We start from the raw sequence: 12,728 nt of genomic DNA, 5'->3' as shown, positions 1-12,728 counted from the left end.
TTTATTTTCTTTTTCTTTGAGCTCTTCAGGATATTCTCTTGTTGAATATCAGGGGTTTTATGGTCACACGAAACCAAGGTTTACTGTGGAAAGCTATTGCCTACAGGGCTGAAGAAGAGGCAGCCAATGTGATATAGTTCTAAATCCTCAGGTTTCTCATTCCTAGAGGGAATCAGTTTCCATATAGTGAATTTAAAAATCCTCCCTCTGCAATATGTTTCATTACACACTTTAAAAATGGCATTTTGCTGTAAATTTGCTGCAGCTTCAATTACCCTTTGCTGAAGTGTCACTGCTTTTGCAGAGAGGCCTCGGGGAGAAGTGAGATTTATATGGAAAAGGAGAAGCTTTATTTATATAAATGAAAACAACTGAAGTAGTAAAAATACTCACTAAATGTACAACACAAAGACAAACCCATTTCTTGTTCCCTTTCAGTCCCCTCACAGTCATCTGGATAGAAACACCTTCGTATAAAGGTGAAATGTGCAGTATTTTTGGTAGTCATCATGCAGTGAAAAATTACTTTATATTACCAACTGGAGGAAGCTGTTTTTTCCTTGACTGTTCTTAAATCAAATTGCTGCTCTTGACAGAGTACAAAACCAGAATTGTAATTTGTGGTACAAGTCTCTTTTTCAGTAATATGGTGGACCTATTTGCTTGATTTCAAACTTTAACACCATTATCAACACCATGGTTGACAGCTAACAGCTCCTGTTGATATTGCACGATAGACCCTAGTGCACTAACAGGTGAATCCATAGCCAAAACACAGATGGAACTTTTGGGATTACGGCCTTCAATTGGGAAAACACTGGCATCTACCACTCATACAACAGTAAGGATTATATATTTATTGTGGAGAAAGGAACATGATAGGGAGCAGCACTATCAAGAGTCTCTGAATAAATTTCAAGATGGAGCCACACCAAGTCAGATTACTAGTGGGTTTTTTCCTGTGGGGATTTTTAAAGAACAACGACATATCTGCATGCTAGTAATTAAAGGTTCCTTGATGTGCCAAGCTGGTCTTTCATGTCTCCATTTCAGAAGTCCAATGTAAGCTTTCTTCTTTCAGCATTGAGGGAAGAAACGGGGCTTCTGAGAATGGAAATCTCTTGTCTTCAGGAACAGTCTTAGAAGATTGGAGCCATACAGACTACCTCAGTAGCTTGTTGGATTACCAGGCTCAGTTTCACTGTGTTTGAGAGCAGGAGAACAGTGGAGCCTGTCTCTGAAAGATTGTACCAAAAAGGGACAGAAAGAGAGCCTTAATCTTAGTAAAGTCACATGTTAATGAAGTGGAAACTGAGAGGGATTTCAGGTGAAGAGTAGGTAATAGGTGTAGCTTTGGAGATGGAAAGGTAATTGGGAGAACTGCAAGTGAGAGACTGACCAAGAGCTGAAGAAATGTGCAGGGCGGTCATTGTGTTTTAACGCTGATTCTTTTTCCTTCTTCTGATTCCTGTTGAAAGAAACTCTGTGCAGTTTGACCTTTCTCTTCCCTCTGTGACGTCCAGACCCCCATCCAGTCCTTATGCCATTGCAGGCTCCTCTCATGCCCTGTCCTTTTCACTTCTGACTGTCCCCAGTGCTATCAGGTGTCAAAGACTGTGACTGAAAAGAAATCCACACAGGCAACTTAATAACTGAGGGCAGAGGGTCCGGCTTTTTCAGGAACTTGGTGTTATTTCCAACTTTGACATTCTAAGTTAAGGAGAAATACTGCATGTTTCGCTTTCAGAAACTAAAACTATAAGTTACAGCAGCATGAAGGAAACCTAATAGTGTTTATATGTGAGGAATCTGAGTGTGCTTGGGCATGAGGTTTCCTGCGGGTGTGGTAACAAGTGTTGTAGCTTCTTTGATAAGAAATTAAAGACATGGGCAAAACCCTTTTAATTACACTGCATACTTTCAGTTTGCTGTATGCTCCCTGTCAATTGGTATTTGAAGCTCACCTTTAGGATATAAAATTAATTATTATCACAGTCAATCAGCACCCTTGGTTTATGACTGACTGAAATGATATGTTAGTATTTTTGCAGTGCTTTTTATGGTTCAGATTGACTCACTTATTATACTGTGTTCATTGAGTTATATAAATGCTTTCAGTATCTATTACAGACTATTGATATATTAGTTGAGGCTATCTTTGAAGATTATTGTTTGATCATTGCTAGGAGACTCATTAGCTTTGATCTAATGTTTAAATACAAAATTATAGTTAGATTTTTTTTCTTACTGGAGAGACAGAATGAAAAAAGATCATACCATTTTTAAGCTGAGAATTTCCTCTGAATATGAGATCTAAATGGTAACATTTATAGCACAGAGAGAGGTACATATGAAGTTGTTTCTGTCTTACTATTTTACCTACGTATTATTGAAAGCACAGAAAAATTCAGTGGCTCATCCATGTGGATATCATCACATGCTTAAATGACTTCAAGTACAAGATTCAAGAAAAGCACATATTCAGACACCTTTTTTTCACTCTTCAATCTGCATTCTGCAACTTTGTCATGGAATTTTCCAGCACTGAATAAAACTCTTTGACAAATGCAAAAAGGGAAACAATGCAATAATTAAAAGGCAGATCACATTAATGGATGCTTTAAAATAAAAAAAGATACATATTAACAGCATGCGATTTACATATGAACGTGTTGTTTTCTAATATTTTTGTATTTATATTCATTGCTTAGTCCCTGTAATAATAAAGACCTGATCACTTTTTCTTCCTAATAAATTATTTAACATCTGAGTATTGCCCACAATTATTTGGCACAATTTTATTAATCTCTGGTCAATTATTTTGGACAGGTGGCCAGGAAGAGATTAAAAAGAGCTATTCTGTTCAGATAGTTACGATGTATATAACAGCAAGTAGTATAATGGTTTAATTTTTCACTTAGCTTTCAGTGTTTTAGAAACAGAAGTTGCTTTTAATTCAGAATAAAATATTTTTATTTCCTATAAGCAAAAATCTCCACCATTTTTGCAAGGTCATTTATACTGCATGCATGTGCAGAGAGCATGCTGCACTTGGGATAGAGCTCAAGTGGAATTCAGGAATTGTGATTACTAGCTCTACTCCTTGTTTGCTCAGTGACCTTGGATAACTGTTCAATATTTTGTGGTATGGCTTCCTCACTGGTAGAATGAGACAAGAATACCTATCTCCCTGGGGTGTTCTGAGATGTAGTTAATTGCCTGAGCAGTAAGAGAAAAGCGATATAGATGTGCTGAACAGAAGACCCAATAGAAACCAGACATATTGCTTTAAAGTGAGAAAACTGAAAATTAGAATGCTTTTCTTTGGATAATTCAATTTGTGCTGTATTTCTAGTAAGCCTCCAAACTTCTCCCTCCATGAAAACATGGATGGAGACAAAGTACTAAGCAGTGGATGGAAAATTTGCCCTACACAAGCTAATGACTGAAGCTCAACTAACATTGACAAAGCAAATGTTTCACCCCATAAATCCACACGGAAAAGACAGCAGCAGTTTTCTTGTGTCATAATTGGACAAGTATATATTATTTGAGACAAAAATTCAAGAACAAGTATTTGTCTTTTTTCTTTTTTTAAGGAGAGCATCCACTTATTTTTTTCACTCTTCCGGTCTCTTCTTGCTTGTCTGCAAACCTTGAAAAATGCACAGGATTTTCTGACCTGACATCTATGCATTTTATAATTTGTGAGAAGAACAGCTAAGTGACTATCTTTCAAATCACAAATGGTACCTTTCTTCTTTGAAATGTGGAATCTTCAGAAGACAAAAAAATGACTTCAAAACACAGGCTCAAAACCATTATGCTTACTTACACCATGCTCAAAAACCTATAAAAACCCCTACAAAAACTATATATAGCTATATAGCTTAAAAACTAGAAATTAATGGAAAACCTTGTGGTTTAACAGTCTAGTTTCTGAACATGTCTGTAGCTGTTAAAAAAACCCTGACTACTGCCCCTATGCTTGACAGTACCTTCTCTTCAGGAGGGCTAACAAATTAAACTGCATAACTACTCCAAATCTACTTTAGTATTGTGAGCATCCCTGGCTTAATCAGGTGGTAAAAAATCACAGACATCCTCCAGCTGACTTAGCACTGAAGGAGATGAGCTTGTGCACGCCCCTCTGCCAGCCCCCCCTGCAGGTTAAGTAATGACAGCAGGAGCTACAGATGATTTCTTGGAAGACTTCAGCCACTCTTGCAGTGAACACCTGCCACAGGCAGGAAAGGAGCAGCATCAAAGTACATCAGCAACTAGATTGAGAAACTGTAATGCAGGGAGGAAACAGACTATTATCAGTGTTGCTGTGAGGCGACTGTGAATGTGACAGTGTGAGGGAGTTTTGTTTTTCTCTTCAGTAAAAACAAATTTTCTACTACTTTATGGTCATGCAACATGAAATGTGCAGTAGCATATTGCATCTGGAATTAAATAGATGCACATCAGTATTACAGGACTTCTGTCATAGATTCTCCAAGTCTACAGTTCCCATGGTGCAAGGCAGGGAAATTACATTTCAAATATTACATAGGAAAGTTTTGCATGATTTACTTATGCTTATTTTGTCATAGAAAATGATTTATAATTCAGGAGTAATAGAGTAAGCACAACAAGTCACTATAAATTAAAATCAATGTATTTTCTCTTGCTACATGTGGATTTTTTCAGTGTTGTATCATAACTGAAATACTAAAGTTTTAGAATATCCAGACAGTTAAAAGAATGCAGTGGGTTTAAATAGGGAACTTTCGAAAGAATTATAACCTAATTATAACACTGACTTGACAAAACAGCAATAACTCTAGTATTGTCCCCACATTGGTCATCATGGCTGAATTAAAAATGTGTTCCTTTCCCCACGAGCTTTCAAAATCATGCTCTTATGAAAATCATAAATCTCTGAGGGACTGAATGCTACTTGGGATACAGCTGAGGTGATTCCACCAGTAAAAGAATTGATAAAATTTTGCAAAAAATCAAGAAAATACTTTTGACAGTTCATTCTGTCCCACAGTAGGAACAGGATTGCTGCTATCAGTGAACATAGGAATGACTGAAATAGAAGATTAAAGAAGGGCAATTTATTTGGTATATCTTCTATCCATATGCAGTAGAAATCTTCACTGTCTCCTGTTTCCAGTGAAAGAAAAAATAGAGCACTGTACAGGAAGACTCAGGAGCACTTCTGAGTTCCCAGGGCCGGGAGTACATCTGCCTTGTGCTCAGGAAAACACCAGATGCCTCTATCACCCCAAAATATAATGCAGGAGCACAGCACACTCCACAGAACCATGGCACACATGGCAAGGGTGTTAGCTGGGACAGCTTCTATCAGGACACAGGTGCTCTATCAAAGTTAGCACACAGTGCATACAAATAGGAACTATCTGCAGAGTGAAACAGCTGATGCTAAGGACTGTTGATGTTCACACTATATGGCTTCTAGAGATTTTTTCATTTCAGACTGGCCTGAGTTTGAGCCTCTGGAAGTGAATTTTCACAAACAGTTGGGATTACAATTTTTGCTTTAGTTTCAAACTAAAAGTCATGTACTTTGAAATCATTCAATGATGCAGAAAGAAGAAAAAAAATACAGAAAACTGGGAAATCTTTTTCTAAAGAGCATTCCTGCTCCTATGCTAGTGTAGAAGCACCCAGCATGGGCTAAACAGTTGGTCAGGTGTGTGCTCTGTCGAGACACTGCAGAAAAACTCCACCACAATGGCACAGTCTGTGTCCTGTTGCTTCTGAGATGCTTTATTAACAATAAGATGGATTAAAAAGTGGTTGGACAGTCACATCCAGAGGGTAGTGGTCAATGGCTCAGAATCCTGATGGAAATCAATAACAAGTAGTGTCCTCAGGAGTCCATACTGGAACCAGTGTTATTTAATATCTTCATTAATGACACAGACAAAGGAATTGAGTGTACCCTCGGCAAACTTGGTGATGACACCAAGCTGAGGGGTGCAGTCCACACATCTCAAGGATGAGATGTCATCCAGAGGGACTGGACAAGCTTGAGAAGTGGGTTCATGGGAATCTCAAGCAGTTTAACAAGACTAAGTGCAAGGTGCTGCACCTGGGTCAGGACAACCCACAGTGTCAATAAAGGCTGGGGGATGAACAGATCAAGAGCAGCCTTGCCTGAGAAGGACTTGATGGTGCTGGTGGATGAGAGGCTGGACATGACCCAGCAATGTGCACTTGCAGCCCAGAAAGCCAACTGTATCTTGAGCTGCATCAAAAGAAGTGTGTTCAGCAGGTCAAGGGAGGTGATTCGGCCCCTCTACTCTGCTCTGATAAAACCCCACCTGGAGTGCTGCATCCAGCTCTGGGGTCCCCAGTACATGTAGGACATTGAGCTGTTGGATAGAGTGAAGAAGAGGGCCACCACCTATGAGGAAAGGCTGAGAAAATTTGGCTTGTTCAACCTGGAAAATAGAAGGCTTCAGGATGACCTAATTATGGCCTTCCAGTAGCTGAAGGGAGCCTAGAGAAAAGAGAGACAGGGACTTTTTACAAGAGCATGTAGTGACAGGACAAGGGGAAATGGCTTCAAACTGAAAGAGAGTAGGTTTAGATTAGGTATTAGGAAAAAATACTTTACTGTGAGAGTGCTTAGGCACTGGAACAGGCTGCCCTGAGAAGTTGTGAATTCTTCATCTCTGGGAGTGTCCAAGGCTAGGTTGGATAGAGCTCTATGCAACCTGGTCTAGTGAAATGTTACCCTGCCCACGGCAGGGGGATTGGAACTAGATGATCTTTAAGGTCCCTTCCAACTCAAAGCATTCTATGATTCTGTGATTCATTCTATGATGATTCTAAGACCCAGACAACAAAGTTTTCTTTGGTATGTTGCAGTGATATTTTCAAACAAATACCAAATATATACACTCCCATGATATAAATGAATAATCCGTGCATATTAGTAAGCCTTTGTTAACTAGCATTAGTAAAGATCTTGTCTGTAATCACAAGTCAAGTGAAGTCAAACACTGAAATGAGGAGAATCAGACCTACGTCTCTTACATCTGCATGTCTGTCACTGTGAGCTATTCGAGCACTTGAACTCCTACATTTGAAAATTTAAATGGGACTAGGCTAGAAAAAAAATAGGGTAAGAAACCCTTAGCATGCTGAGCATAATGACTATTAGGACCAATAATCTACAATACCAAAGGTATTAAAAATGAGGAAGAAACTTGGACTCAATAGCTGAAAAAACCTCTTATCTTCACCTGCAGAGAGCAATTGCTAAGAAGTGCTTTTTCAAAATGTACAAATATTTTTTCTGTATACATTGTGACATGGCTTCATTTACTTTGTCATTGCCATAGATTAATCACTACAGGATTTATTTCACACTACGATGGTAGTTATTTGAGTTTCTCCATGAAATGAACACGTGTATGTCTTTTAATACAGTATGAGAATTTATGTCTGCTAAGGTAACATCTCTTCAATCAACCTATATATAAGAATTCCTGAAGTTTGAATCTTCCATTTACGCCTTCCTCCCCACATTTAATCATTATATACTTAGTTTTACTTATTCAGCAGAAACTATCATTGTTATGGTAAAAAACTCTTAATTTACGAGATAATACACTTTTAAGGACAAACACAGAATGAAGAAAATAAAAGATACAATGAAAATGTGGTGGAATACTGCTGTACATTTTTAGTTGTTAGCTCTATAAAGGTCTATAAAGAATTTGTTTATGAAGTGCTGTCTCTGTAGAGTATTACTTAGTAAACTAATGCAAACCACAATTGCAAAGCTCTCATATAGAGTAACTGGCAGGGAATTATTTGTGAAATAGTCAATTAAATCATAGTGGCAGCATTTTACAACTTAAATGATGTCTTACATTAAAAGGAATTATACTAAACAGTTACACTCTCCAATTTTAATTAAAGATGGAATTATCCTAAAGCCAAATACCCAGTTGTTTGTGAGCACTTAATGCTAAACTGGAGTAGAATATGCACCACAAAACATGGTCATTAGAGAAAATCTGAACAGCTGAAAATTTCTGGTGAAGACAGAAAACAAAACAATGTCTCCTTGATGCAACAGCAGCACATGCAGTAAACAGCCTTGCAAGCTTCTCCTGAAAAGCAGCAAGGATGTGAGTGGAGTCCATTTATGTCTTCCCTCTTTGTGTAGGTGGCAAGCTACAGATTAACCTTTCTAACTCTTGCCTAAGGCCTTTGGCAGGTGGTGTTATTCTAATTTAATTGTGGTGGTTTAGGAGGTTATAGACTTTAATCCTATCCTTTCACCCTCTACCTAAGGTTTCTGCTTTTTTGGTAGTAGCAGCAAGAAGTCTGTGTGTACTAGCCTCTCAGATATGGCAGTTCATGACCTGACATAAAAACATAATTGCCACCATTTTCAAGTAACACACAAGGCAGGATATGCACCAGGCTGTGAACTAAAGCGTCTGACAACAGGCACACTCTCCCTGCTATGGCAGTCTCAAGCTCTGGAAGTAGAGGTGGGAGCCTCTTCAACCTTCTGCAGCAGCAACTGGCAGAACTTACTGCTGGAATCCCCAGCCTTTGGAAGAACAAAGCCAGAAACAGTAGCTGATAAACAAAGCCTTGAGTGTTCTGATCAGTACAAGGGTGAAAAAGGGTTCAGACGAAACAACTGTGAGGCAGGTCAGATGTAATTAATACAGCTTCTAAGGCATTGGATGTGCCTTGCTAGCAAGTCATACTCTCTGTTATCTTTCTAATGTGGCCTAACAGACCCCAACACTTTATCAAGAATTCTGTTTCCTCCAAAAAAAACAAAACAGGGAAATGGAAAGAGAAATGAGAACGTGAACAGTTTACAAAGGGCTTTTCATGTACAGCAGTCCTGTCCAGCGAAGCTGCTTTTTGGAGTTGGGCATGATATTACATATAGGAAGGAAAGGTTCATATTTACTAAATTTTAGGTGTACATTATATCCTAATCAATTTATAAGAAAAATCATTAAATTCATGTTTTCACTAGATATCTCCTCAGATGACAACACTGCCAGAAGGGAAACCAAAAAATTATTAAAGCATAATGAGAGCAAGGAATATAAACCTTTTTGTTCATAAATGAATCCAATTTCATGCCTTCTCTTTTAAAACATAAACATCAAGTTAACACAACACCATCACCTTAGTTTAGACTCCTAGATTTAAAATCTTATCTGCAGATATAAAAACCCTTGGTAGCATAAGTATCATAAATGTTTATTGAGTGTGATTAGAGATGAGGATGATTTACATTTTTGAAAATTGTACAGTACTTTAAATGACTGATCTTTTATCTTTAAAGAGCCTGCTAAAGATATTTCTTTACAACTCACATGAGCAAGCCTATAAGGGCTACATCCCCAAGAAGATTTTCAGGTTTGTGTCCCAAATTTATGTTCCTCAGCCTGGAACGGTGATCTTCAAAATTTCTAGCAGTAGCTGCATAATCCTGATCCTATAAAAAATTTGTAGGAATCTCATAATTCCTTGGTAGTGTATTTCCATGTGCCCAGAGACTGCTGCAGGGAATGCTTTGAAGTGTCTCTACTTTGATCCTTCTGAGAGACTGGGTGACAAGCGTGTCACAACAGAGCTTAAGAATCTAACTACATGAGAGGGTTCTGTGCTCTGAATTTTCATTCATGGAACATCCCTAAGTCATGGGAAGTAGTGCAATTTTATAAATACTCCTTTCAGCTGACTTTGCTATTGTCTTGGGGGTTTCCTTGGTTGGATTTGAACGGGATGGAATTCTCAGGAAACTTCACAATAGAAAATGAAAAAGTTGTTAAGGTAGTTTAGTTGTGGATTTTAGAGTGGTGAATAGTGTGTAGGAATCCATCTTGCCCAGCCTCAGATAAGTGACTTAGGCCCTTCCTTGTTTAGTACTTCCATCTAATCAAAAGAGATGTGGAACTTCCTGAGGATTAAATGGTGTTTGGGTGGGCTCTGCTCTGAAACACCCCTGTGATTTCTCCAACCATACTGTGAACAATCCATAAATCCATAAATCTTTATGAACTTCTGTGGAAACGGTTTCCCTAGTCAGAATTCTCCACAAGTGCTTTTAAAAGGAGCATAGAAGAACCCATGAGACAAAACCCACCTGCTACTTCTTAGGAGCACAGATAGAAAGAGAAGTCATAGGAGGCAGCTCATAGAGGAGTACCATATCATATGGTGCTGTATAATACTTAGCAAGTAACACAGAGCTCTATTTCATACTTTAAAAAGATTGTAAGTACGAAGTAATGTTACTAGTATTCATTGCTTCGTGGAAAATGAAAGAAAACCTTCTGAGGATTGAGACTGACCTCCCTAAAAATAAGCTGGAAGCAAGAGGATGCATAGGAGAAAGTAAAGAAACGCCTAACTAGTAAATCTTTGATAATTCAGATATTGTTACTGGAATGGATAAGGGTGAAAAGACAAGTTGTTAAACAAAACACCTAAGACATGACAACAAAACACCAGTTCTATGTTCATGTACCATTTGTATGCGGTCTTATTCAGTTTGGGGGAATTCTCAACTGCAGAGGCATGCCAGAAAGAATTGTAAAGGAGGAATATGGCCTTGTTATGGAAGGTAAAATAAATTGTGAAACTGAACTGAGATGAAAGACTGTTGATTTCTGCAGGATGGTGAAAAATGAAGGGACAGCTGATTTTATACAGTGGGATGGATTCAGGAGACACAATGAATTGCAAAACATCCTGAAAACCAAGTAAAAACTGGGAACAGAGAATTAGGGTAAATTTAAGTGAGAGGATGATAAGGGGTGATGCCCCAAATCAGATACAGAGGGAACATCAGTGTATGCACCAGGAACTCAGAAAGTAAGGAAGTTAAGCATATATTCTACAGCTCTACAGCTCTGTATACTCAGATTACCTCCTCAGATAAACGGTGGTGACTTTGGGATGAAGGAAATTCACAGAGAGATTTCCAAAGCACAGAACTAGCAAATTTACTAATCTGCTAAAATAAATGAACCAACAGGAGCACAAACACTTACACATAAACATATCTGTTTTCAGAAACTAGCAAAATTTCAATTTGGAATATTATTCCATGTTTATTCTAGGTTTTTGATAATACTATTTCTGATCTTTTTGCTCAAATGCCAGCTCAAAAAATAGTTCAAGTAAAAACCAAAGCAAGTCCACAGTTATCGGCTATGTATTTTAAGACAAATCTAGTAAAGGAAACTCAGGCATTTTGAATTTGTTTCAGCTGCTGAATGGAAAGAAAAAAAACAGGAGCTGCATGCAGAACATAAATTTAGTCATGACGCCACTGTACGAACACTTTGTAAGCCTTAGCTAATTAGTCCATTCAAAATCCCTGCTGGGAAAACAAGTGATATTCTTCTGGTTTTACAAATGAGAGATTGGAAGGAAAGTGACACTACTTTAAATGTCTAGCCCAGACACATAGAGATTCAGCATGGTGAAGTGTAATTAAAAGTTAAACAGTGGGTAATTCTTACTGCTGAGCTCAGACTATGCTTTTCTGCATAGCCCAAAAGCTTAGCAATGCATTCAGGAGAGCAGTGGAGAGGGGAAGAAAGATATTCCACTGCAGATATTAAAAATGCATGGGCAAAAAGGAAACAAAACGAAGGGTAACCAAACCACTCACATTCATACGGATAAGTTATTATTATTACTTGTTTAGCATTGAAAATGTGCTTCACTGCACATTATATTATCCAAATGTATTGTGAGAACTGATTATACAAAGAAATTAAGTTATTTCTGATTATGCAATGCAACCATTTTGACATCTCAGTAATGTCTATTTCTATACCAATACAAAGGAAACTGCAAGTTTGCATTACAGTGACATTTACTTCACAGCTGCATGAATAAAATTATTTCAAGCAGTAACCCTTATATAACCCCTTAGTGTAACTTTGATTTGCAGTATGATTTCCAGCAGCTCTCATTTTCACAATGCTTCAGAAGTCACCATGTAGACACAGGATACTTTATTAGTAGCAGTAAATCAAGCATGACATTTCTCCTGAATATGCTAGGCTCACTCTTTAAGCTGTCAGTAGTCAGCTTTGCTCTATTATTTCAGTGAAACTCTCAGAGTGAGATTCACTCTGCCATCTGATGGTATAGTGTAATGATAACTACTGTTAGAAAAACATGGATCAAAGCATATCACTAATAGCAAGCAACCTAGAAAATGGTTTGTACTCATTGGAGTAACACTTTGTTTCCTTTCATGCCCTTGGTTCCCATGAAGTGGAACTTTTCAAGCTCAGACACAGACTCGGTGAGGAAGTGCAGAATACAACTCTCCCTCTACTCATACTGCTTAGTGTGGCATGAGATGCTCCCTTATCTTAGTACAGTGGGGATTCCCATGGTGTTACAGCACCCTTTCCTTCTTTCCGTTTTGATTTAAGACTGTATTTCAAAATCTCACAAACCTTGCTGGTTGAAGTGATGCACATGACAGCAGCAGATGCATAGTACTGTCAGCACATCAAGCAGATTGAAATTTAACACTGTGAAATATATTCAGGTACTAATCAGAAACTTCAGTGTTGCTGAAGTTCAGTTAAACTGACCTGTGACTGTGAGTAACTGGCTTTGTAATTTTAATTGAAATTGATAAGTCCAATTTTCTGGTCCTACTTCAATAAGTCAAAATTCACCCTAAA

At 38.0% G+C, this 12,728-nt stretch overlaps 1 protein-coding gene across 12 annotated transcripts in view; it reads right to left on the bottom strand.

The window, feature by feature from the left end:
* Positions 1-12,728, bottom strand: part of KHDRBS2 (KH RNA binding domain containing, signal transduction associated 2) — a 335,422-nt gene that overhangs the window by 16,572 nt on the left and 306,122 nt on the right. The window lies entirely within an intron of this gene.

Source organism: Manacus vitellinus, unplaced genomic scaffold, assembly GCF_001715985.3.
Source record: "Manacus vitellinus isolate BGI_N305 unplaced genomic scaffold, ASM171598v3 scaffold_4_pilon, whole genome shotgun sequence".
Classification (NCBI taxonomy): domain Eukaryota; kingdom Metazoa; phylum Chordata; class Aves; order Passeriformes; family Pipridae; genus Manacus; species Manacus vitellinus.
The sequence above is the reverse complement of the archived record's forward strand: the minus strand, read 5'-3'. Positions and strand labels throughout refer to the sequence as shown.